The sequence below is a fragment of the Cryptomeria japonica genome, chromosome 9 (assembly GCF_030272615.1).
Source record: "Cryptomeria japonica chromosome 9, Sugi_1.0, whole genome shotgun sequence".
NCBI classification, from domain to species: Eukaryota; Viridiplantae; Streptophyta; class Pinopsida; order Cupressales; family Cupressaceae; genus Cryptomeria; species Cryptomeria japonica.
Genome location: NC_081413.1, coordinates 694,257,054 through 694,283,949, shown reverse-complemented (window position 1 = coordinate 694,283,949; position 26,896 = coordinate 694,257,054).

Below are 26,896 nucleotides of genomic sequence, written 5' to 3'. Positions count from 1 at the left end.
GAACTTGGTTCTGATTCATCTTCACTTTCTGACCGAGATTCCTTTTTCTTTTTGCCTTTCTCCTTGAGTGAAACCTTAGCTTCAAATGCTGATTCCATGTTTTTGGAAGCTGGAACATAGTTGTCATAGTTGTCTAACTCAAATGCAGTTAATCTTCCAACTATGGCCTCTAAATTTATCTTATGATTTGCTTCACATCTTCTTTCCTGAATTGCAGAAACTCTGATTGCATAAATGGGTAGTAATGTTCTGAGAACTTTGCTTATGATTGTTTCCTCTGAGATATCACCTCCAGAAGCTTTGATTGCACTGACACTGGCTTTGACTCTTTCAACATATTTTGCAATATTTTCATCCTCACTCATTTTTAATTGATCAAACTGTCCTCTCAAGCTTTCTGCTTTGGCTCTTCTCACATTGTCATCACCACCATAGATATCTTTCAGCTTGTTTCACATTTCAAATGCACTTTTGCAATCTTTGACATCATCAAACTCTTCATAGCTTAGGGCAGATGCAATGTCTATCATCATGGTGTTATGAGTCTTCTTTGCAGCAATATCAGCAACAGTTAGTGTACCAGTGGGTGTCACATATTCTGTGTCAAGATGTGTCAATCCTGTATCTCCAATGGAAGCCAAATGGAGTCTCATGAGACCTTGCCATGCTGAAAAGTTATTTCTGTTTAGCCTTGGGATTTCCCTCTTGTAAGACATCTTGATCTTTAGCTTAGATCCTTGAAATCCTTCCTACAAGCACCGAAAGCTCTGATACCAATTGTTGGAAATATGGATGGAGTAACTGAGAGGGGAGGGGTGAATCAGTTACCACAAAAATAAATCCACAAGTCCCTTAGATGTCTTAAATATAAACTGCTGAAACTTGGTAAATTAACTTATCATTGTTCATTAAACATTAACATGCATAAAACAAATAACATGAACACAAGTAACACCAGATATAACGTGGAAACCCAATTTTTGGAAAACCACCAATGTAACTAGTTACTGATTTTCACTCTTCTGAAGTGAGCCCTGTTAGGAGCCAACCCTGTTAAAGGTTACAAAACACACTGTTAGGTGTGACCCTATTAGAGGATTTAATCACCTTGCTAGGAGTGGCCTTGTGAAAGGTCTTAAGAACAATTCAACCGAATTGTCACCTTGTCAGAGGATTTACAAAAATGGTTGTTAGACCAACTCTGTTAAGAGATTTCGGTATCACTGCTACAATGATTAGAAAGCAACAATGAAGTGATCTGAATTAAATACAACTTATCTTGCTGATACAGATCTCTGTTCTGTGCCAATAGATCCTTACTGATCACATATATCTTTTCTGCACCTCAAGGATATCACTGATCCTTCATTAGAATTCGCACATTTCTGCTCCTTCACATTTCCATACTTCTCACACTTCACCACACTTTGAAATCGCAACTTGATCTCTCATATATACCATTCAGGTTACCAAGTCGGCCCAATTATAAGTTACAATAAATATTACATAGGTCGGCTACATATACAAGTTTCAATAAATATTGCTTCGGTCGGCTGCATAAACATTTCACTGATGCTCGGTGAACACTGCTGATTCTTCGGTAACCGACTGAACTCGGTAAGTACTGCGAACTCGGTAAAGACTGACTTTCCTTCACATATTCTTCGAAGACCGACTGAACTCGGTAAAGACTGCGAACTCAGTAAAGACTGACTTTCCTTCACATATTCTTCGAAGACCGACTGAACTCGGTAAAGACTGCGAACTCGGTATAGCATTCTGGAGTGCTTGGTAGACTCTGTAACTTGCTTCTCTTACCGTCTGAACTCGGTAGACTCTGTCTAACTGCCTTGCCGAACATTCTGAGCTCGGTAGACTGATATGACATTTGTGTAACATCAAAGACAATACACAATTAAACAATTGTATCCAACAACCTAGTTATAGTATGCTGATGCCTACAATAGGGGAGCCCTCTACCTCCAAAGGAAAGAGGAAGATACAAGATGTCATTGACATCCAAGAGAGCCCAAAGAAGCAGAGAGTAGGGAAAGAAGTACAATCTGATACACCTTTGTACTCTCCATCCCAATCCTCTATCCACATAGGAGATGAGCAAGCAGCAACTGAGCAACTTCTACAATTAGGTAGTCTAGGAGAAATTCCCTATACATATGATGAAGTAGAGGAGGGTATGCCAGAAGAACGCCTTGCTGCTAGAATAAACATCACTACCACTAAACTCAAAGGCCAGGAGTGGGATCTTGAGATCAAGCAGGCAAGTAATGACTTCTTAGCTGACAACAATTTTGTCACATCAGGAGCATTTATGCAATTTATATGTAAGCTGAATATAGATAAGTACAATGCTAGATGTGAGAAGAGAAAAGACGAGTAGCCTAATAAAGATCTAGCCCTGGTAGAGGAGGAAATAAAACAAGAGATGATGGAAGAATTTAAGACCATCACCCCTGAGCAAGGGAGAGATATGGTGGCACAAGCTGGAGTGCTTATTCTACCTAAGTGGGATATAGCAAATGCCCTGGTATTAGAGGCAATGAGAAAGGAGACCAAGCCCATGGAGGGAATTACTTTCAGCAAGGATAATGCTACACTTGTCATGAGGTCTCTCAAGAGAAATGAGAGTAAGAAAAGCAAAGATACCCCAGGGTCAAGTTACCTTGGTGGAATGATGGTGAAGAGAGTGCACAATACAGGGGTGGTGGAAGCTACTAGCACTGTGCTAGAGACTACAAAATTTAGTGTTGTAGTAGTAGAAAAGGAGGCCAAGGAAGAAGAGATCCTCCAAGTCAAGTTGGAGACAATTTTGAAGGCCTACAACAATGCTAAGGAGGAGGTAAGAGGTAAGGATAGCATCATTGCTAAGCTGGAGAGCCAGTTGACTGGACAGCACCATCAAGGTGAATATTCAACACTGATGATCTCCTCTTCTCCTACAAGACCTACACCTACTAGCCCTATCATTGAGTTCCCACCATCTCCAGCACCTTCCAGCTCTCAAATGGTTGAGATTACTCCTCAAGAGCTAGAGAATTTAAAATAGGCTCAGGCCTTGTATGCAAAGAAATATGAGGAGAGAGTAAGGGCTACTATTTCAAGTTTTGCAGATACAATGAGTGCCTCATTGCTATACAGTAATATAAGCAAGATTTTGGAAATGAGGAATGAGCTCAATAGAGATAAAGCCATTCTGACACCTATTTTTGATAAATGGAGGCCTAGAGAGTAGGACTTGTAGTCTATTTGTGCCTCTTATGATGAAGCAGGGGCCAATCCTATCATTAAATCCACTTGTGATACCACCAAGGATCTAGTGAAACTAGTAGAAGGGGTAGATAATGCTGATAGGAAAATTAACTTGTATAAAAAAGAATATATTGATCAGGTTTTTGAGTTGCTCCCAAGAGTTTTTGCCAACATAGATCAACTGAAGGACAAACAAGTGTGGCTCAAAGAATTAGAGGCCAAATTGTCAGCCAGAATAAAAGGAATTGTTGATTTAGATGATGCTTCCTTTTTTGTTGTAACAATTCAGGAGATAGAAAGAATTAAATCTCATTATGGTTTCCTCAATTCAGAGGTTAACAAGATGAGGAATTCCTGGAAAAGGTTGACCAAGGCTAAGAAAAAAGTGATTGATTTCATGTGGCCAACTGATGATGTGTACAATGAATGGACAATGAAATATGCCATCTAGGATGTAGAGCAATTAGAGGGCACTCTTGAACAGTTAGAAGAGGTTGCAACCAGGTAGCAAGTTGAAGAAGCTGCAGAGGTTGAAAAGGACTTGTAATCATTTTTGCAAAAGGTTTTGTAACTTATTTTAAGAAGCAATGATTGTAACAAATTCTCCTAGGAAAGTCTGAAGCTTTGTGCATCCATATTGTTATAAATGGATACGAGGACTATGTAAAAAATCATCACAAAGAATTGTAAGAAAATGCTACAGAAATTTACCTAAGCTTTTCTAAGTTTAATGGAGAATATTCAAAAGTCTCTTGTAATACTTTCTTGAAGATAATATCAATATAGAGACCATCGGTTTTGAGTACAGATTTGTGTTATCTTCAAATGTGTTTGCAATTATTTACTGTTTCATACTGAATAATCCAGGGTTATTTTGTCTGAATAGGGGTTGTAAGGCAACTTTCAGTAGATGTGTTTGCTAGCTTTTCTCTTTAGGAGGGAAATTAAATATGCGGGGATCACTTCTACTAGTAAATTACTTGTGAGACATTTTGAATCTTGATGAGCATAGTTTGATTTAGTGTGCATAAATTCTCATGTATGTTAGGCAGATATAAGGATTAACAGAAGTCGAGCCAATGGGATGTGTAGAGATCTTTTGTTTGGGGAGTATTGTTTGAATTTAGATGACTCTGTGACCTTGGATAAGGCACTGGTATAAATCAAGGTTGTTTATTGCATGTTTTGTAGATCAAAATACTGAATATGAATATAATTTTCATTCCTTTATTTTAGTTGGTTTCAAGGTGATTAGATCAACTGGTTTTCTGGACTGGTTTATTATGGATTTATCTTTTGAAAGTGTGAATTTAGTTCACCAAGGTATACCCGCCTGGACTCTGAGTAAGTCCAAAGTGTAGAAGGTTAAATCAAACCTTGTCATATGTTGTCTTAAGAGTTTCCTTCCCTTTAATATCTCGTCTGCATAGAGTTTAAATCATTTTATTATAAGGATGTTAAGGTGAATCAGATTTTGAAGACAACACCCCTTGTTACTTGCCTAGGCAATCATTAAATAATTGTAAAATTTTACGCCTTATGCCTTTTCCTAATGTTTGTTAGGCCCAGTAAGTATCGCGCAACTCTCAGATATATCTATGACTTTCGTTGTTTCGTTAGGCGGAGTTGCTAGTGTGTTAGCCTCTACAAAATAGCGAAAGGCATAAGTGCACCCAACTGAGTACACTAGGATCCATCTTAACAAGATTCCATCTCGCTTTGAATCTAACAGCTTGCATTGATTCACAGCCAGAATAAGAAAGTAAGTTACCTTTCGCAAAATGGCGAAAAGGTTTTGCAGGACCCAGCGGTGAAGACTTTTCCATGGCTAAAAGGCGATCAAGTTTAAAAGAAATCGACGGCTCTCGTTGTTTCGCAGCCGAGAGATGCTCATAGTTTATTCTTCACAAAATAGCAAAAGGTTTTTGGGCCCAGGCAAAAGAGGTTCCTAAAAGGCATAACAGATGCACAGGTCCCCGAGATCTAATGGCCAACATAGTTTCGTGGGAGGAAGGTGCTCAAAAGATAGCTTTCATGAAATGGCGAAATGACATGGCATTCCAAGCGAGTAGTCCAGTTGGCTGATATAGAAAGTAAGAAGTTGACATGTCAGTTTAGGAATGACCGAATGCCAGGTGGATAAAGCCGAGTCAGAAGACCCATGTCTACCAGTTTTAAGTAAGTTGTTAAGTATCATGCAAGTTTTTTAGATCTGACGGCTCACGTGAATTCGCGAAGGTAAGATGCTAGTAGTTTAAAGCCTTTGAAATGGCGAAGGAGCCAGTGGGCCCAAAGGATAGGTAAGCAATAAAGGTAAAGGCCAATCAAGTCTGTTTTGATCCAATGGTTCCCATGACTTCCTAGCCACAAACCAACCAGAGATTAATGTTTGTGAAGTTGCAAAAGACAGACGTAAGTCACATAAAGGTATGATGTGGCATGACAGCTGCTACTTTTTATAGAGCTCGATGGTGATGTTTTGAATGACACGTGGTTTCAAAAGGTGATTGAGGGCCCGCCAAGGTGTAACTGGTAGTTATGTGGGAATAGAAAAGTAAAACATGTGGCTGACTTGGAATTGAACCCGAAGGTGCCTCGAGGGCTAATAGGCAAATGCCACATGGCATTTGTTAACTGGTGAACAATTGGGGTATGTAATACCTAGATAAAGGTCCCACTTAAAAGGTGTTCATCTCAAGATTGATCCAACGCTTCTCATTGTTTTGTGGCCCAAAGATGGAAGTGAATTAACCCTTGCAAAATAGCAAAAACCGTTAGCTATCAAGATGAGGTGCGGTTAGTGAAAAAGGTTGACGGTCCCAGTTGGAGTTAAAGGCCAGGTGGTTAGAGTTCCATCTAATGCTTGGTGTAGCTTCATGAAAGAAAAATGCTCGAGGGTTAAAGCTTGCAAAGTGGCGAAAAGGAGGTAGGGCTTGATGCTAAGGCAAAGAGGTTAAGCCAATGTAAAGATCGATCAAGTCTCATCTGATCAAATGGCTAGCATAGTTTCACTAGGTGAACATGCAGGGATGTTATGCTCTGTGAAATGGCAAAAGAGTGGAAAAGAAAATACATAGGTTTGTTATGACCCGTTGGAGCGAAATTTTCAAATTCTTCTATGAATTCAATTTTGAAGGGACGGTTGAAGCATGTGGTATCAATGTTGCAGTTAAGAGCCCGACTACCGTATATGATCTCGTATCAATGAAGACATCATTTTGAAGAGCTATTGTAGAGAAGCAGGTGCAAAGTACATTTTTTCAAGTGCAGAGTAGAATTCTTCAAGATAAGAATAGGTTATCTTGTACTCTTTCTTAGCAATGACTTGACAGTTTGTTTAAATTAGAGTTTTGATCTATTACAGAACTATTGTGGTTAGTAATTAAGTTTCTTGCATAGTAATTTCATGATGGAACCTAAAAGGGAGTTCTCAGGAAAGGTTAATAACCAAGAGAGGGCAATCTATGATAATTTCCTAGAATAGTTGACCATGTCAAATAATGTGGCAGCTAAGATAAAAGAGTTAGTGCCAAGAGCTCCTCGCCTGAAAATAGGAGAAGGATTGTACAACAAAGGCAATTGGCTGAGAGACCCACAGATTGGGTTGTCTGGGTTGAGTATATTCAAGGTCAATTTTGGTATGAGACACTCGCCAGCCCCAATGAATGGTATTTGGGAGTTGGATGTAGGCAAATTGGTAGTCCCTAGAGTATTCATGGATGTAAATCTCCTAACTTAGATTGCACATAACTATGACCCAATTACAAGGAGTGTTAGGGATATAAATGGAAAAACCCTCATTGAAATAAATAATGAGGAGTTCAAAAATGCTTTTGAGCTTAGTGAATTTTCCAATTTTTTAGAACCCATCAATTTTAAATCACTAGCTCAGGTTTACAATGCACAGAGGAATCACCTTAGGAATGGGCCTCTTAAAGAATTATTTGTGAAGATAGGTGGATTAACAGTTGTAGGACCCAATACTATGGAGCCTTTCTCTTTAAATTTGTTCACCCTTAAAGCCAAGGGATTATACTAGTCACTTTGCCAAATTTTAGGAGAGATTGCTAAAACAAACATGCCAACTCATTACATGTTAATGATTGCTCAAATTTTGATTCCTTCTCTGGCAGTGACCTTTGATTATGCCTCCTATGTTACTGATGCCATCCATGAAGGATTGATAGGGATAAAGAATGGGAAAGTGGATAGGCCTTTTGGATGGTACTTCCTCCTCATGCACTTATTTTTATTCAAGGGTGGTGACTATTTTGCAAATGGAATGGATCTTGTGAAAGAAAAGGATGGAGAGAAGATGCCAGTTTAGTTATGGAGTATAGTGCTTTCATGGGACAAAGAAGATGCTAGCTACTTGATATTTGATAAGTGCTTTGAATCCAAGATTAGGACTCTTATATGTTCAGAGAATCCAAGAGTCCCTAAGGTTCTTTTGGAATTTATTAGGCCAAAAGAGTTTGCTGAAAATATTAAAATTGTCCACGATTGGGGTGATATGTACTTATACACTGTCTACACAGTTTTCAGAGTGTATGGTTTCAGAGGCACTCCATTTTTGTTGCCATGTCAGGTCCCTCTCAAAGTAGGAATTGCAAAAGTTCTCAGGCAGATTGGTAGCGTGCAAGAGGTAGAGCTAACATGTAGAGTTAAAGGGACCATTTTCCCTACAATAACTATAGCTCATCAATTTGTAATAACTAAAGGGGGCTGGAAGTGCTTTGAAGATGTCCTTCAACCCTACCATTTATCAACTACAGTATCAAGGTGTGCCGACCTTGAATATTTCTTCAACGACAAGTTCAAAAAGAGGGTAGTATGCAGAGGTAGACTTCACCAATTCCAATTCCCTGAACACCTCATCAGGAATGAGTTTCATTTGGATGAGAAAGAGCTAAGGAAAGAAAAGTGGGTGGCCTACAAGATGGCTCTAGATTTTGTGCACCAATTTGACACCAGCTATGACCCTTTGTCCAGTTTCCACCCCTTTGAAGAAAAGATAAAATTCTTAATTCTTTGTTTTGAAGATGTAATGCAGACATTGAAAGAGAAGTGAGAGATTGTAATTAAGAACAACCCTAAGAAAGCAAGACTAGTTTTAACTAGGTCTACATCTACCAAAGCAATCCCTCCAGGTGATTACATGTTACATAAGAAGTCCAACTATAGTGTGTTGGTGCCAACAACATGGGATCCTTCTACCTCAAAAGGAAAGAGGAAGATACAGGATGTCATTGACATTCAGGAGAGCCCAAAGAGGCAAAGAATGGGAAAGGAAGTACAATTTGATGAACCCTTGTATTCCCCTTCTCTATCCCCTATTCATATAAGAGATGAACAGGCAGCAGCTGAGCAATTGTTACAATTAGGCAGTCTTGGAGAGATAGCCTACACCTATGATGAAGTGGAAGAGGGAATGCCAAAAGAGCCCCTTAATGTTGAGTTGAACATAACCACTAATGAGTTAAAAGGCTAGGAGTTGGATTTTGAGATCAAACAAGCCAGTGAGGATTTCTTGGTTGATAATAACTTTGTCACATTAGGATCTTTCATCAATTTGTGTGGAAGTAGAATATTGATCAATTTAATGCTAGGTGTGAGAAGAGGAAAGGTGAGCAGCCCCACAAGGATCCAGCTATGTTGGAGGAAGAAATAAAGCAAGAAATGGTCACTGAGTTCAAGACCATCACTCCCAAGCAAGGAAGAGACATGGTAGCAAAGGCTGGTGTACTTATTCTCCCTGAATGGGACATAGAAGATGCATTGGTTTTAGAGGCAGTAAGAAAAGAGACCAAGCCTATGGAGGGAGTCACTTTCAATAAGGATAATGTTGCCCTGGTCATGTGGTCTCTGAAAAGAGATGAAAATAGAAAGAATAAGGGCACCCCAGGGTCATGTTACCTTGGAGGTATGATAGTGAAAAGAGTACAAAGGACTAGGGTGGTAGAAGCTGCAAGCATAGTCCTAGAGACTACAAAATTCAGTGTTGCAGTGGCAGAGAAAGAAGCAAAAGAAAAGGTAGATCTTGAAGTTAAGTTGGAGACAATTTTAAAAGCTTATACCAGTGCCAAGGAAGAGGTAAGGGGTAAAGATAGCATCATTGCCAAGCTACAAAGCTAGTTGGCAGGACAGTACTATCAAGGTGAGTCCTCAACATTGATGATCTCGTCTTCTCTTGCAAGGCCTCCACCTGCTAGCCCCATTATTGAGTTCCCACCATCTCTAGCACCTTCTAGTTCCTAGTTGATTGAGATCACTCCCCATGAATTGGAGAAGCTAAAACAGGCTCAGGCCCTGTATGCAAAGAAATATGAAGAGAGGGTAAGGGCTACAATTTTGAGTTTTGCTGACACCATAGGGTCCTCACTAATGTACAATAACATGAGTAAGATTTTGGAAATATGGAATGAGCTAAATGGAGACAAGGTTGTTCTAATGCCTATTTTTGACAAGTGGAAACCCTGAGAGCAGGATATAGAACTTATTTGTGTATCCTATGACGAGGCAGGGGCTGACCCCATTATTAAATCTACCAATGATATGACAAAGGATTTAGTAAAGTTAGCAGAAGGAGTAGATAATGCAAATAGAAAGATCAACTTATACAAGAAAAAGTACACTGATCAAGTTTTTGAATTACTCCCAGGGGGTTTTGTTAGTCCAACTCAATTAAAGGACAAACAAATATTGCTTAAGGAATTAGAAGCCAAATTGTCATTAAGAATAAAAGGAACTATTAATTCAGAGGATGCCTCCATATTTATCAAAACAATTGAGGAGATTGAGAAAATCAAATCTCATTATGGTTTTCTGAATTCGGAGGTCAACAAAATGAGGAACTCTTGGAAAAGATTAGCCAAGACAAAAGGAAAAGTGATTAATGTCTCATGGCCTGTTGATGATGTGTACCAGGAATGGACAAGAAAATATGCAATACTGGATGTAGAGAAGTTAGAAGATGTTGCAATAGAACAACAAGTAGAAGAAGTTGCGAATGTTGAAAAAAACTTGTAACCACATTTGGAAAAGGTTTTGTAACTACTTCTTAAGAGATGATTGTAACAAACTCTCTGTCATGCCCAAAAATTAGGGCAAAAACGGAACGAATTTTTTTTAAAACAACTAGTTAATTAACAAAGTACACTATCACGACATGTGTTAACATGTTGGCCTTAACAAAAATTGAACTAACTCTGATACTAACTAAGTATCGAAACCTAATTAAAATTCATTTGCGGAAAACTAAATGTTTTAATTTATTTTCTCATCAAATATAGTCGTTAGTTTAATTTATTAAACTCATTTAAATTGGTAGACGTAGATAAAAATTGATCTCCAATAAAGTCATATTGTCTAAATTTCTCTTTAAATCATTAATTAATTTAATGGATTTAAGTGTCAACTTAATTTCTAAATGGCATTATCAAATGAGGAAAAATTATCTTTCCAAAATCAATATTGGCTTTCAAGGAATTAATTTCCTTTTTTATTTAATTAAGGCTTCACAATAGTTAATTTAATAAAATAATTAATTTGGATTAAAATTTCCATGTCTATCTAAAATGAAAACCCTAACCAATTTTAAATATAAATTTCTTTTCACAACTTTAAAAAAAAAACTCATGAAAACCCTAATTTATAATTCATTATAAATTACTTCTTTGACTCTTTTTTTTATTTTATTTTAAAAATCCCTTAAACTTATTTATCTTTCCCTCTACCCTAGCTCTAACCAAGCTAGGCTTTTCTCCTTTTAAATTTGTTATTTTTTTTTTTTTAAATCCCATTACCCCGCAGGGCGGCCATGGCGGCAATCAACTTGAGCAAACGCAGGAGGAGGAAAAAGCGGGGAGGAGGCGGAAGGTGGAGGTCAGTGCTGCTGAAGTCTCCACTATGCAAGGCATAGTGGGCTCAGCCACCGGCCACTGTGTATCACATAGTGTGCACGGCCGCCGGCCACTGTGCAGTGCATAGTGAGCTCAGCCCGCCGGCCACTGTGCAATACACAGTGGTCTCGACCGCCAGCCACTGTGCCATGCACAGTGCGCTCGGCCGCTGGCCACTATGTCATGCGCAGTGCACTCGACCGCCAGCCATTGTGCATTCCATAGTGCGCTCGGCCCCTGGCCGAAACCCTCCGCTTAAACATTTTTTTTTTATTGTTTAAATTTTTTTAAAAATATATATATATATATTGTAGCATCCTAAAATTGTGACACTTGCAATTTCAACTGCATTTGGGTCTTCACGATGGTGGTGCAATGTTGAACCTGAATGGAGACTCTGAAACCTGTTTGCGACATCAAAAACTACATATTTCTGCACCTTGGCCTGATCCTCCTTGCACCCTGCTGTCCCGGGAGGTGGGACCATGGCGCCCAGTGCCCTGGTCCCTAGCCCTATTTTGGGCCCGATCTCTTGTTGCGCATCGGGTCTTTAAGTTTGCAATTCGGAAAATAATGTTCCTATGTCAGCCTAAGGTCAAAAAAATCAGTCTCCTAACCCTAATTGATAAGTATATAAACTACATTTCCCCTCCCAGAAAGGGTAGTAGAAAAAAAGGAGGAAAAACATATGTTTGTAAGAGGCGGAAGCGATATTCAAACATTCAAACATTCAAGCATTCAAACATTCCTTCAAGCAATTGAGCATTCTAAGTCTCCATTCAAGGCTAGGTGTTCCATTCAAGACAAGGATTCAACCATCGAAGAGGAGATCACCTACAACATACAACATACAACATCATTACACCTTCGCATGTAAGAATACAAACATTCTTGCAACAAGGTATCTGTACTTGATTACATTACAAACACTTACATTTATAGCATTCTCATTTCTTGGTTAATTCCAAAACCGGGGTTTGACCTAAAGGCAAACCACTAATCCCTAACCCCCCAATCGTTCTCTCTTTTCCTGTGTGTAGGTTCCAGGTACATGGCTGTAATTGAAGATCTGGAATCCTTGTGCAGAGACGAACAGATCCCCCTTCGTTTCGTGGATTTTTCAGAGGACCGTGTGCACTCCGAGCGCCATTATCCCATCAAATTTCACTCAAATTTGTAGGATAGCATCGTCTCAAAATTTTACTTCTAATTTTAGGTCCGTAGCTTTATCCTGTGTCCCTATCTCCGTTTATAAGAGAATCTTTCCTACTTCACATGTACTGCTAGTTCAATCCTTCTATCTACATTCTTTACAAAAGAGGGTATCCTTGATGTCTCAACCCTTGGAACTCATTTAGAATTTAGTCTTGCATTGTGTGGGATTGGATCTTGTGAGTTTCAAACCCTCTTTTGAATGTAAAGTCTCTCCTAAGTGAAAACCGTCAACCCTAGTGACCTCCTTTCTCTCTCCTTGGGGGGGTGGAACACCTAGGGTTCGATTTTCCGCCTTACATTTTGGTGAACCTGATGTGAAACATCCTAATTCTGATTATTCATGGTTAGATCTGAAAAATTTGCTTCCTTAATTACATTTCCATGTTTGATCTTTTGCAAATTTTAGAGGTTAATTGCATAAAAACCCTAAATTTTCTTTTTAGTAATTGAGCTTGTGAAATGTTTAATTGTTAATGCTTGTTTCAGATCTACCCTTCTATTACAAATTGTCAATTCATTTTTGTGTTTTAATTCTGAAAATTAAGTGGTTAAGTGTCAAAACCCTAATTTTTAAAACCCTCTTGATTCAACCTTTGACCGATGATTTCACTGATCAAAACACCTCCAAATCGGCTGTAACTTTGGATTCCGCAACAAAATCATAATATCTCTCATCCCTAAAAATTTTGAAAAAAGTTGCGAGGACCATGTGCACCCCAAGTGCCATCATCCCCGATATTTTTTCTAAAATTTTGGGAGCTAGATCTTACTACATTTTTCTGCTGGAATCCAAAATCTTGGCTGATTTCATCAATTCTAACACTTTCAAAATTAAAGTCAAAGCCGGTCTAGTGATTGCTTGGATTAAGGCTTTTAATCATTCAAAAATTGTTGAAATTGAAATTTGTGTTAAAATTGTATTTCTTACTGTCCTAAATCTGAAAAGTGTGTTGGCATTCATTCGAAATTTCAGTGCTTTATTCAAATTTTTGCAGTTTGTGACTTTTGAAATTAAATGTTTAATTGCAACAACCTTGATTTCCACTTTCAAAATTGAATTTTGCATGAAATTGAGTCAACTGTTAAATTTCAAAGCTTGCATTGCTTTTAGTATTCCCTCTAAAATCATAAAATTCAAAATTTCAGTTTCCCTCTCTTTTTCAAAATTCAATTTTACATTTTTCAACAATCTTGGTAGGGTTCAATTTTGAGATTGCAGCTTTAATTTGGCCTATCTACAGATCGTAAAATAACTCAATTTTTTTAGATTAGCTTTAAAATCACCATAATTTTCATCTCTGAAAATTTTGAAAAAAGTTGCTAGGACCGTGTGCACTCCGTTCGCCACGGTCCTCGAGATTTTTTCTGAAACTTTGGGAGATTGTTATGATTGCATTTAACAGCTTAAATCTAGGAGATTGGCTGATTTTATTGAAATTTTCTATCTCTAAATTTGAAAATAAATTCAAAATCTTCTCACTCTCTTTAGTGCATGAGTTTTACAACAATAAGCCCTACTTACACTATTCCCGTTAGACAAAGCCTTAGAATTAAGTCTTTCCAAGGTTTAATTACTAAGGAGATGGAACCTAATTTGAATGGCCTTTTTAACGAGGACATGGGTAATTCCTCTAATCCTCTTAATGATGAAGAAGCTCTCCATGAGGTTTCTGTAGAACAACTTTCAAAATTGGATAACCAATTTGATGATTTTCAGCAATGGATGTCTCAAGAATACCCCGATAGTCAAGCTCTTTCATTAATTGAGGGTCTAAAATGTATGGTTCAAAGTGATAAGAATGGAATTGATATTTTGCATGGTATTGCACACATTGTGGATTCAAATGTGATGCCTATGAAGAGTTGTGCTGAAACTTTAGGTTATACACAACCTCCTACTCAAGTCAATCATTCTATTCCTTTAACAACTTCTATTGCTAGTATACCTACTTTTACATCAGACATAATGACTACTTCAATATAAAACATTCTGCCTATGATCACCAGTCATGGGGGCAATCCTTCTTCTTCAATTAACCCTCTTCCTTCATTCAATCCGACTTCCTCGTTCATTCCTTCAATGAATGTCCCTGTTACATCTCCACAAATGAACATGACGCAAGGGGGTGATTCATTTAACCATTCCATTCCTCCTTGTAGTGTTCCTTCTTTCCAATCATCTCCTATGACTAACTATCATAGTGTCCCGCCACCTTACTCTCAATCAATACCTTCTTTCAATAACATAATACCTCCATCACAATCTAACATGTCTAATATGAACTCTTCGACTGAAGTGATCATTAATAATCTTGCACAAACTGTCTCTTCTTTACAGCAACAAATTGCTTCTATGAATCAATCTAAGTTTAGTGTGCCCACATTTGATGTTGCGAGCCCACTTTCTCTTGACATTGTTCGAGCTATCCCCCATAAGCATGTTGAAATCCCGCAGTTGAAGCTTTATAATGGTAAAGGTGATCCTCTAGCACATGTTAAGACCTTTCAAACAATATGTAACGATTTTTCTCATGACCAAAGGTTGCTTGCAGAACTATTTACTAGGACATTAAGAGGTAAGGCTCTACAATGGTATTGCTCGTTGCCTTCCTATTCTATTACTTCTTTCCAACAACTTGCAAATTCTTTTATTCAACAATTTCAAAACAATATAGGTCCTAAAGTGACTTTGATTGATTTAATGCATTGTAAACAAGGTGTTAAAGAAAAAATGACTGATTTCATTGGTAGATATAAGCATTTGTGTGCTCAAATTTCTTTTCCAATACCTGAAAATGATATTCAAAGAATCTTTATTTCTAATTTACAAAAAGATATTAGAGAAAAACTTATGTTTTCTGAGTTTACTTCTTTCCAACAGTTGTGTGCAACTCTTCACAATTATCAACTGACTATGAGTCAAATGGAACAAGCAAATCCTATGGCTCCGAGTGATAAGGGTGATAGTAGTGAACAACCATTTGGGAAGTTTAAACCGAACAGAGAGCTCATTAAGTTCAATGAAAACATCACCAACAACAATGTGAATGCAGCATCAAGTGTGCCTCCTATTTCTAAGTTTTTCAAGAAAGAAAGAAAGTTTACTCCTTTGAATGAATCATTGCATAGTATTATGAATAAGTTATTGGAACAAAATGTGCTTACTCTTCCTCCTATAAGGAAAATAGATCCTACAAAGATTAATTCACCCTATTTTGATAACAAATCTTTTTGTCAATTTCATCGTCAACCTGGGCATGATACTGAAAAATGTTTTGCTTTAAAGGGTAAAATTCAAGATTTGATTGATAATAATACTATCTCTGTTTCAGTTGTGAATGATAAAGGCAACACATCTGTAGCTCTTCATAACCAAAATATTAAGATTTTTACTGATCCATTACCTTCTCATACCTCTAATGTGATTGAGACTAATGATTCCTCTTTCTCACCTAATAGTCTTGTGTCTATGACTCCGAATGTGATTAACTTTGTAGAGCAGAAAAAAATCCCTAAAGAACCTTCCATCACATTTGATTCCAGTGAAACTATCAGGGCACCTGATGGTCCTCTATATGTAGTTGCAAAATTCAAGAATACACCTTGTCGTGGAGTGCTTATTGATCCTTCTTGCATGGTTAATATCATTACTGAAGAATTTCTTTTTACTTTGCAATTGAATCAAGTGATCTATGACAAAACAAATGTGGTTGTGAAACTATTTGATGCATTTTCTTCTTCTACAATTGGTTCTATTACATTACCTATTGAGGTCCATAACAAAGCCCTTGATGTGAGCTTTGCTATTATTCTATCGTCCGAACAATTTCATGTGAACCTAGGCTATCTGTGGCTATCTTCCATGAAAGCTATTGCTTCTCCTATTCACAAGTGTTTGAAATTTCCCTATAATGGTGAAGTTGTTACTATCAATCATAGTCTCTTTAAACCAGCTGAAAGAACTTCTAGCATTCCTATTGATTATTTTTGGCCTAAACAATTCCAATCTCTTCCACCACGAAGCGATCATCTTTTCAAATCTTATCAAAAGTGGAAAAAAGATATGATCCTATCTCTAAGTGAACCTAGAACACCCAAACTTGATATTCCTATCATTCTTGAGAAGGAAGTTCTTCCTTTGAAAGATAAAACTAATGTCTTTCCCCAAGAAGATTCCCAACCCATCCCTATGGATGTGACTACTTCTATGTCTAATAAAATTTCTAAAGGTAGACCTATACCTCCTCGTCATGATGGACTTGGTCTCCTTCCTAAACCAGATATTCCTCCTTTATATGGAGTGGTTCCTCCTCCTTCCTCTTATAGAGAGAAGAGACCTTCCTCTTCTCCTATTGTCCAACCTAAGAGACCACAACCCAAACACCCAAGTGATAAGGATGAGAACATTCCTCCTCCTCAATCTTCTCAACTTCCTACTAAGACTAGACGAAATCATTCTGCATGTGAATGCCAATGAAAGCATCATCTTAGAGCTCGTGCAGCTACTTCTCCAACTATGCAATCCCCAAAAACACCTTCAGCTAGTATTATTCCATTTTCTCCTCAGCCAAAAATTGAGCCAAAATCTCCTAAACATAAGATGCATGTTGGTCTTGATCCTGTACGAGTTAAAGATCCTATTTTTATAAATCTTGATGATGATATAGATGAAAATGTTATTCATGATGAAAATGTTACTTCTCTTTCTTCTGATAGTGAATATGAATATGTTGATGTTGATAACCATTTATCTAACGAATTTTATAAAGCATTTATCCTAGCTCCTAGACAAGAACAACGTGGCTTGGAACATGAACATAGCCCTTGTTTGGATCTTGTGATAGCTCCATCTGTTGTGTTGGATGTTCCTCCTCTACTGTGTTTCCTGCCTTCCCAAAATATTGATCAGCAAGATCGGGGGATAGATGATGTGCTAGAATAGTTCATTAGCATAGCAGACTCTCTCCTCCTCTCTTGATCTCTTTTGTTACTTCTTCTATGTGTTATTCTCATTCTTCTATTTCTTGTCCTTAGTGTTTTCTACTTGAGGACGATGCAAAGCATTGAGATCTCTCTTGGTCTCTCTCATGTTGATTCAAAAGACACATGTGTTCCCTTCTTCTAGGTGACCTTCCTTGATTGGGGAATGAAGAAAAATTATGCATACATACATATGGTATACATGAATTATCATATAGCATACTGACCCCAAGGAAAGTGAAGTCACCTTGTGCTTTGTGTTTTGTGTCTATTATCCTTGGGCTTATCTCACACTTGGGGGCTAAATCCTTGTGATAGCGTGCTCCTTTCCCTTCTCCTTTCCTATATGTATCACTACCTTAAAGCAATCACCCCCGATGAGGCATGTGAGATCGCTTTAACGTAGGGGGGCATACACCCCGTTCATATCTCTTCAAGATACTTGAAAATTTCTTGGCAAATTTAGCTTTGCCTTGAAAATTTTTGATATTTTTCTTGCATGACTCATAGTGAGGGAACCTTACTACTGACAGTCATGGTTCTCCCTCATGATCTTCCCTTTTACTTTGTCAATAGAATTCATAAGATCCTTAGTCCACTGGGGGCTTGGTGTATCTTGCCTCCTTGACGTGGTGAAAGTCTTTCAATGTTGTTTCCTTGTACTTTACCAGAAGTATGGGCGTACGCTTATACTCCCGCTAAAGTGGGGGCTAAATGTAGCATCCTAAAATTGTGACACTTGCAATTTCAACTGCATTTGGGTCTTCACGATGGCGGTGCAACGTTGAACCTGAATGGAGACCCCGAAACCTATTTGCGACATCAAAAACTGCATATTTCTACACCTTGGCCTGATCCTCCTTGCACCCTGCTGTCTCGGGAGGTGGGACCATGGTGCCCAGTGCTCTGGTCCCTGGCCCTATTTTGGGCCCGATCTCTTATTGGGCATCGGGTCTTTAAGTTTGCAATTCAGAAAATAATGTTCCTATGTCGGCCTAACGTCAGAAAAATCAGTCTCCTAACCCTAATTGACAAGTATATAAACTACATTTCCCCTCGCAGAAAGGGTAGTAGAAAAAAAGGCGAAAAAACATATGTGTGCAAGAGGCGGAAGCGATATTCAAACATTCAAACATTCAAGCATTCAAACATTCCTTCAAGCAATTGAGCATTCTAAGTCTCCATTCAAGGCTAGGTGTTGTATTCAAGACAAGGATTCAACCATCGAAGAGGAGATCACCTACAACATACAACATACAACATCATTACACCTTCGCATGTAATAATACAAACATTCTTGCAACAAGGTATCAGTACTTGATTACATTACAAACACTTACATTTACAGCATTATCATTTCTTGGTTAATTCCAAAATCGGGGTTTGACCTAAAGGCAAACCCCTAATCCCTAACCCCCTAATCGTCCTCTCTTTTCTGTGTGTAGGTTGCAGGTACGCAACTGTAATTGAAGATCTGGAATCCTTGTGCAGAGACGAACAGATCCCCCTTCGTTTCGTGGATTTTTCGGAGGACTGTGTGCACTCCGGGCACCATCGTCCTGTCAACTTTCATTCAAATTTGTAGGACAGCATTGTCTCAACATTTTACTACTAATTTCAGGTCTATAGCTTCATCTTGTGTCCCTATCTCCATTTATAAGTGAATCTTTCCTACTTCACATGTACTCCTAGTTCAATCCTTCTATCTACATTCTTTACAAAAGAGGGTATCCTTGATGTCTCAACCCTTGGAACTCATTTAGAATTCAGTCTTGCATTGTGTGGGATTGGATCTTGTGAGTTTCAACCCCTCTTTTGAATGTAAAGTCTCTCCTAAGTGAAAACCGTCAACCTTAATGACCTCCTTTCTCTCTCCTTGGGGGGGGGACACCTAGGGTTTGATTTTCCGCTTATATATATATATATATATATATATATTTGTTATTATGAATATAACAAACTAATAGTGAAAGAAATTTATTTATATTTTTTTTCATTACAGAGATGAATAATGTTTTTTTTTTTTCTTTGTCCATTTGCTTTATGAATATAGGATTTAGATGGAATTTATATATTCCTAACACTCTGATTTTTTTCTTACTGTATATTATCAAAGGCATAAACATGATATTGCTGGAGTCTAAGGTAAATAAATATAAAAGAAATTAACAAAGTAAATAACTATAAATTTATTTCCTGCAATAAAATAACCATAGATATCAATAAATTTTATAGCAACTTAAAAATCTAAAGTTTAATAAACTCAAGATAAGGGATTAGAAGAGAGGAATGCTTAAGATTTTATTCCTAAAATTAATTGTAAAATTTCATTTCTTGCAACTAATATTTTCTAGGGTTCATACATCTTAGATCTTACTTTAGGAAAAATAACCTGCATTATACACCTTTAATACAACATGCATACATTCTTTAAAATGTTAACAATACATACTACTCATATTTTTCTGCAAGTAAAAAGTAGCAAATTTCACAGATAAGAGGAAATACTGAATCAAATAAAACTGATTTTCATATTAAAATGATTATTGCATGCAAATCAAAAGTAGCTTTCTTCTCTTTTTTTAAAAAAAAAAAAACAGGAATAGAAATAAAACAAGCTTTTTACATCTCTAAGATATTCTGCAAAATTTACAGGATGTTTCTCTTTTTTTTATCAACAATCCCAACTCTCATCTCTATATTTCAAATTTACAACTTGCCTCTCATTTCAACAAATGATGGCGTATTTCTTCTAACAAAACTAACAACTGCAAATAAACTTAGATTTCTTCAACAATATTCTTCTGCAACCTTTCACTTTCCATAGTCTTTTCTCCTGACATTCCTGCATAATGGAAACACAAATATGACCACGGAGTGCTCACCTCCCAGCCTACACTAACTGGTAGCCACCCCCGAGCTCGGAGAACCAAGCCCTAGACGGGTAACAAACATGCAAACACATAGAAGACAAAAATACACACACAAAGATTTAGACACACTCCCAACTTGGCTGCACAGCACCACACTTTGGTGATGACCTTTTTAAGGGTGGCAGTGGACCAATACCCCGAGGAGAACTGCAAGTATGGAAAAACAAGTAGCCACCTCATGGCACAATAAATATATCAAAAATCTCAACCCCTTATTCCTTATGTCCCCCAAAGGCTTTCTAACCTTATATCCCTCCTTATGACCCCCATTGCACAAATAGGCCATGCAGCAAGGGTCACACAAAGATCCCTTGTGATCGCTCTCAAACAAGAGTCTCTCACTCGAGGGTTGTCATTGCTACCACCCACAAGATCCTCCTCTCTCCCAAGAGTAAGAGGTCTTGAGAAAACTCCCAAAACACAACAAAGCATAATGCAAAAATTCCCAATGAAATTCTAAAACAAGACATTCAAATACACAGATTTCTTACACCAATCATACTCTCAAACACATACAATAAAATAGGCATTTTAAAGAATAATCAAACCAACCTTAATCTGCCCAATGGTAGTATAATATTTGAGGAAGAGCTGCCCAATCCACGGATCTTCTTCTTCTACCCTTAGTCAAATTTTCTATTCCAAACTATTCTTTTCTTTTCAAAAATTCTCTTGTCTCCAAAAATGGAGAGTGGGTGATTACCCTCAATTTCACAAATTCTTTCTTAAGAAGCTCATTCTCTGAGTTCTAACAAGTTTCTAAAAACCAAAAAGGAAAGTAAAGCAGAATGGGAAAAAGACTCCCATTCCAATAGGAAAAAATCTCAATTAGATTTAAACTTCTAGTTTTCAATTTTCGCACAACTCAAAAAAGCCAATTTTTAAAGCATCAAAAAGGTCACTTAAAAGTAGAAACTTGCCTAAAATTACCCTTGACCACTAGGTATACCTTATGGGCTTTAGGAAACCCTATTAACCTACCCCTAGGTGTTCATTTAACCCATTTTAAACCCCTCTAAAGTTTATTTTCGGGTCAAACATATGTTGACCACTCCAAAGATTATATTCCCAAAGTATTTATGACAACAGATTATATTATTTAAGAAAAACTATAGTTAAACACTTTCCCTCCAAGAGACAAAAATAAAAACATTTAAATTTAAATCCACACGTGTCAAGTGACACAAATAAAACACTTTTACAAAATAACACATGAAATCGTCTCTTGTGGGTTTTACACATTAAATTTAAATAACACTTAACACTCATGCAGCATATACTGTTACGAATAAAATACAACACAAACGGGGTGTTGTCTCTCCGAATAGACAACCCCTGGCTTACGAACATACATAAGTCTAGGTTTGGTTCTCCATAATTTTCCATGGTCACATGGTAAATTTCCTGCGCATCTCAATTTACACATTAGTACTTTCAAATATCCACATGTAATATAATTCAAAGGAATAATAATACACATCATCACTTGCATACAATTTTCATCTGCATAGATTAAATACATCTTTTATCAAGCAATTTCACATAAGCAATTTCATCCCAATTCACATAAACTTAACCATACATCATAGTTCTATTATCATAGTAAAGTCCTGCAAATTTAATAACGACATCTATCATTGCAATATCATCCTATCTAACAATCATGTAGTGTTCTATCTCATAAAGCATATAAGTTAAATCATCAAAACATAGCAATGTTATCCAAATCCTGAAATCATATAAGTTCTAAGTCTCAAAATGCATCAAAATAAAGTATCCATAATAGTCTAAATATAAAATCCACTGAATATCAGACTGAGTCAAGGTGAGGCCTCACACCCTCCCCCTCTAGGCATGAACTTCCTCATGGAGTTCATCAAAGAGGTGGGGGTACTCTGATCTCATACATGCTACGTCCTCACATCAAGCCATAACCTCATCATAACAATCCCACTGGACCCTAACTTGGTCCAGCTCTCGACCTCGAAGGGCCAATGTCTGGTGTGCCAAAATGCGAATGGGCTCCATAGCTAGCTCCTCGTCCGACTCCACCTGCAAGGCATGCCAATCTAAAATGTGAGACTCATCATAGATATATTTTCTCAAAACTGATACATGAAACACATCATGGATGTGTGACAGGCTAGGTGGCAATGCTAAACGGTAGGCAACTGGGCCTATCCTCTCAAGAATCTCAAAAGGTCCTACAAAGTGAGGTGGGAGCTTAGAACCCTTTCCGTAATGGATTGGACTCTTATGCGGTCGCACTCTCAAGAAAACTCTATCTCCAACCAAGTAGCTACTATCTATCCTCTTTGCATTAGCATATTTCTTCTGTCTATCCTAAGCCTCTCTGAGACGCTGCCTAATCAAATCCACCTGCTATTCCATATCCTGAACTATCTTAGGACCAATAGCAACTCTATCCTCGATGTGATCCCAACTCAAGGGCGTCCTGCAAGGGCTGCCGTATAATGCCTGATAGGGTGGCATCCCCAAAGAAGTGTGATGCCCATTGTTATAGGCAAACTCCACTAAGGGAAGATACTCCTCCCACTGGGTCTAATGATCCATGACGTACATGAGGAGCATATCCTCTAACACCTGATTGACCCTCTCTATCTGACCATCTGTCTCCGGGTGATAGGTCGTACTGAAATTGAGCTTAGTGCCCATAGCTGCCTGTAATGACTTCCAAAAGGAAGAAGTGAAAAGAGAATCCCTGTCAAAAATAATCTTGCGGGGCACGCCATGAAGTCTAATGATGTCCCGCAAGAACACCTATGCTACTGCTGGGGCTGTGAATCTAGTATGGATTGGTGAAAAGTGAGCTTCTTTGGTCAACTTGTCAACTGTCACCAAGATAGCATCATGGCGACGAGAAGACATAGGAAGACAAATGATGAAATCCATGGATATAGTATCCCACTTCCACTCTGGTATAGCATGAGACTAGAGGAACCCACTTGGATGGCGGTGCTCCGCCTTAACTCTCTGACACTCGAGGCATCGAGCTACTATCTCAGCAATGAGCTGCCGCATTCCCAGCCAATAATACAACTGCCTCAAGTCAGCATGCAACTTTTTAACCCTGAGATGCACTGCATAAGGAGCTCTATGAGCCTCCATGTCAATGAACTCTCGCAATCCTCCAGAGGAAGGTACATAAATGCGCCCTCTATGGTGTAACAGTCCATCGGACTCCAAAGAAAAATCCACATATTTCCCCTCTAGAGTAACCTAAGATCGTATTACCAGACCAACCTCTGCATACCATTCATCCTCTGGCAAGTGTTGTAGTATACGGTGTCTCAAGTCCGTGCCCATGGATATGGTGTAAACCTCATGATGTCTCCTACTCAGGGCATCTGCAAGTACATTTTCTTTTCCTTTGATGTAGTGAACGTCAAAATCATATTCGCACAAGAACTCCATCCATCTCCTCTAACGTGCATTAAGGTTCGACTGAGTGAAGATGTACTGAAGAGTCTGATGATCTGAATGCAACTCCAAGAGATGTCCTAAAAGGAAGTGTCTCCACCTCATAAGTGCATGCACTACTGCTGCGAGCTCAAGGTCGTGAGTGGGATAATTAAGTTCATGAGTCTTAAGTTTCCTAGACTCGAAAGCTTTGGCCCTTCCATCCTGCATAAGAACTACCCCTAAACCCTCTAGAGAAGCATCTGTACAAACCATGAAGTCAGCTGTAGGATCTAGTACAACAAGGATGGGAGCGCTAGTAAGTGCCTCCTTGAGTTCTTGAAAGGCCTTCTCACGCTTCTCTGTCCACTCAAATTTCTTCCCTTTACCTTGAAGAGAAGTAATAGGGTGTGCGACTCTAGAGAATCCCTCGACAAAACGTCGGTAATACCCTGCTAAGCCCATGAAACTTCTGACCTCTATCACACTGGTAGGCGTTGGCCAATCCATAATAGCCCTAATCTTTGATGGGTCAACAAAGCTCCCATCACCAGAAATAACGTGCCCAAGGTACTTGACCTCAGACCGAAAGAAAGCACAATTTGATAGGCTACCAAATAATTGATTATCCCACAAACACTGTAATACCTATTTCAGGTGCTCCTCATGCTCCTTCTCATTCCAAGAATATATCAATATATCATCGAGGAACACAATAACAAAATGGTCCAGAAAGGTATGGAACACCCCATTCATGAGGCTCATAAAAACTATTGGGGCATTCGTAAGTCCGAATGGGACTATGGGAAACTCATAGTGACCATATCTAGTGCGAAATGCGGTCTTGTGGATATCACTTTCCACTATTCTCAACTGATGGTATCCTGACTTCAGATCTATTTTGGAAAGGACTTTGGCACCCTGAAGTTGGTCGAATAAATCATCAATCCTGGGCAAAGGATATCGGTTCTTAATGGTTACTTTATTTAGCTGCCGATAATCCATACATAATCAGAGAGATCCATCCTTCTTCTTAACGAAGATGATTGGTGCACCCCAAGGGGATATGCTAGAATGAATGTGACCCTTCTCAAGAAGTTCCTCAAGCTGTATTTTAAGTTCATTTAGCTCATTTGTGGTCATCCTATAAGGTGCTCTGGAAACTGGCTCAGCTCCTGGTACTAGGTCTATATGAAAATCAATCTCTCTACGGGGAGTCATTCCCGGTAACTCTGAAGGAAATACATCTGAATAACCCTTAAGGATAGGATGGTCATCGAGCAATGTTTCTTTTTCTTCCTCTTCTCCTCTGTCACTGATAGTGATAGCAAAAAGCTGACATCCCTTCTGCATGCTCCGCTTAAGTTGCATTGTGGAGATCATGCGAAGAGACACAGGCCTCTGAATCCCAGTCATAACTATGGGCGAACCATGATCATCCTCACACTCGATCTTTTTCAAGTGGCAATCCATCTTGGCTATGTGGGCATAAAGCCAATCCATACCAAGTACGATTCTGTAAGATCCAAGTGGAGTCACTCTAAGGTCTACTAAAGTGGTGGTCTTACCAATCTGCAGCTGACATGCCCTAACCTCTGATTCCACTGACACTCTAGCTCCTGAAGCTAATTCCACTTCCCAACTGACACCCTGTCTAGTTGCCACTAGCCCGCAACACTCCACAACCAATGGAGATATAAAGGAGTCAGTAGCTCCTGAATCAAACAAAATAGATATGTTGTTACCTTTGATTATACCTCTAGATTCGATAACCGTGGCTTGATGCTTAGCCTGGCAGTTGTCAACCGCTGTGAATACTCTATGGGACCTGCCCATATCACCAACTGTCGACTTTGAAGTGGCCATCCACTGACTCCCTGCCACCTGTCCGTGAGGGAAATCCCTCGCCATATGCCCCATGGCTCCACACGTAAAGCAAGCACCCCATGCCTGGAACTGGGCACCCTGAGGCCTAGAGAATGCCTGACCTCCTGTCCTATTGGATCCGCTATACCCACCCCTGGAGGACTATTGAGTCCCCGCCGGCTATGTGTACTACCCCTGTGCTCTCTGATCATGTTTCTGTCCCTGAGTCTACCACTGTTTGGGCTTGGAGCCCCGCTGATACTATGGAGGCTTCTGCCTCTAGTTCTGTGGTGTCTGTTGTGGAGGAGGGGGTTTGCAGAACCCCTGAGAATTTTGGTTGTTTCCTTTCCAATGTGGTTTCTGGAATCCATAAGTCTGAGGTACAGGATTTCGATTCTAAAACCGATCCCTATTGTCCTGTGGTCTGACCTGAATTTCCTCGGCAATCAGTGCCTTCTCTACAACAACCCGAAGGCTCTCTGGAGTGGACATCCTAATAGGCCCAGCTATACCAGCATTTAATCCTTTGATGAAGTGGTTTACAAGAAGTTTCTCATCCTTTAGATAATCTACATAAGGCAACAGCTCAAAGAATTTACTCTCATACTGGGTTACTGACAAGCCTTTTTGTTAGAGATCATAAAATTCGTCTATACAACGCTGCCTGAAGTGTTCTGATAGGTACCTCTCATGGAACCTCTCTGTGAATATCTCCCAAGTGAGGGTATCAGGAACTAATCTGCATTTGTACTCTTCCTGTCTCCACCAAGTGGAGGCTGTCCCTCTCAAAAGATGAACTACGACACGTGCTTTCAAGTTACTCTCATAAGAACGCAACGCAAAGCATCTCTCAAGACTTAGAAGCCATGCTTTGGCCTCTACTCCATCTATAGAACCTCCGAAGGATGGTGGTTGGAGGCACATGACCTCCCTGATGAGATCCCCGGGAGCTCGACGAGCTCTCTCAAAATAAACTGGTTCCACCGTTGGAGGTGGTCCTGGCATATGCACAGACTCTGGCTCATTACCACCCTGACTCTCTACAGGAATTGGAGCTGGGCTCCTGCTTCATTCTCTATCAATAGATCTATGACTCCCAGAGTCATGACTTCTAACCCGAGGGTTCTCTGCTCTGATCCTTTCCTGAACTATGCCAATGAGATTCTGTATGGCTGCTAAGAGGTCTCGGTTAGATTCATTTGGCTCATCGGGAGGTGCTCCTGGGTTCTCCTCTGGAACCGATGCCTCCCTCACTACCTCTTCGCATGCTATGTGCACACGTCTAGGACCCCGTCCGCGCTTGTGAGCTTGTCA